Below are 1607 nucleotides of genomic sequence, written 5' to 3'. Positions count from 1 at the left end.
GCAGTCATTTCTATAATGTGCTTCTAATATTGAATGTAAAGATTCAATATTAAATTGAAAAAATTCTGAGTTAATAAACTGAACTACATCCAGCTTTATGTAAGCTCTTTGCTGAAAGAAGACAAAAAAGGCTGAGACAAAAGTAGGCAGAAATCTAAGCATTAGTAATTAATTGCTGTTTAATTAAAAAAAATCTGAGGATACACTATTAATGAATAAATTGACTTGCCTTAATATATTAAAAGACTTGAAAATAAAGTACAATTGAAAATAAAGAACACATCACTTGTTATAAATCATGTCACTGATAGTTACCACAACTAAGGCAACTTAGAATATGTACCAGGATAACATATATTACACACACACACATATATAAAGAGAGAGAGAGAGAGAGAGAGAAAATGTGGGCAGAAAGAGAAACAAAATATGAAGTTGAATGAAAAAAGATAAGCATTTGTTTCTGGCACTCTGCAAAGTGGTGAATCCAATCAACATAATCAGATAACCTTGGAAGGGACTTCTGAAATGCTCCACAAAAAACTGGAGTCACTATGCTATGTCAACTAGTACTCTTGATTCTAGAAAGCTCATGCCACTGAACAGCCAATAGGGTCATTCCGTGTCAAGTGGACCAGTGGTCCCCACCTTCCCATCTCAAATTTTGATGAAATTTGGCACATAGGTTTTTTATGATATAAAACTATGCTGTGCAACATTTTAGTTCAAAAGACTAAAAATTGGGAGTTCTAGGAGACCTCAAGTAAAAATGACATTTTGGGCCAACTTCCAGAAGCTGTAAACGCAGCAGTTTCAGTAATGGGTTTTTGCCAAATTTTGGCTATCTTTGATGCCCTATTTGATCTTGTGGGACAGCTTAAATCCTCTTCAATTTAGTACCATTAGAAAGAGTAGACACTTTTCTTTAAGAATACATTGTTTTAATTTTGGTGTCTCTTCATATAAGGATTGGAAAAATGTCCTCAACTATTTGCCGGCAGCCTGTGATTTCTACACTGCACTCTTGATACAAGTGCAGTAAAAGTGATTCTTTTTCAACAAGCAGCATTTTTTTAAAAAATAAAGAACACATTATAAGACACTGTTCAAGAAAACTAAAAAACAGGAATGTTTGTTAGGAAATGGGAGGGTGAGGCCAGGTTTTATATAAGGGTCCCAAAAAGTGGGGTTTTTGTTAGCATTGTTGCATGATAGAGGAAAAGGGCCCATTGATGTTTCTAATGGCTGTGTAAATCAATTAGTGCTTTAAACATTCGTTGGTCCATGGTGGCTCATCGCCAAGAGGTGACGCCTGATATCCAAGCACGTCTAGTCACGGGTGGGGCACTTTGCACAGGTTCCCAAGCCTGAAGGTAGGCATCTTACACAAGATTTCCAAGCTTCTTTTAGGTGTCTGCCCAGGTTCCCATGCCTAAAGGAGGTGTCTTAGTGGTTCCCAAGCTGTAGTAAAACATCAGTGCTGCAGAGACAAGAATTTTTCACTGTTAATTTGGGTGGGTTTTTTGGTAATTTATACTGTTGTCCAGGTGCTGTAGTTGCTGGTACTGGAAGAACTGTTAGAATATGCTGTTCAGGAATCCAACAGG

The sequence above is a fragment of the Erythrolamprus reginae genome, chromosome 6, assembly GCF_031021105.1.
Source record: "Erythrolamprus reginae isolate rEryReg1 chromosome 6, rEryReg1.hap1, whole genome shotgun sequence".
NCBI lineage: Eukaryota > Metazoa > Chordata > Lepidosauria > Squamata > Dipsadidae > Erythrolamprus > Erythrolamprus reginae.
This window is presented reverse-complemented; position numbering follows the sequence as displayed.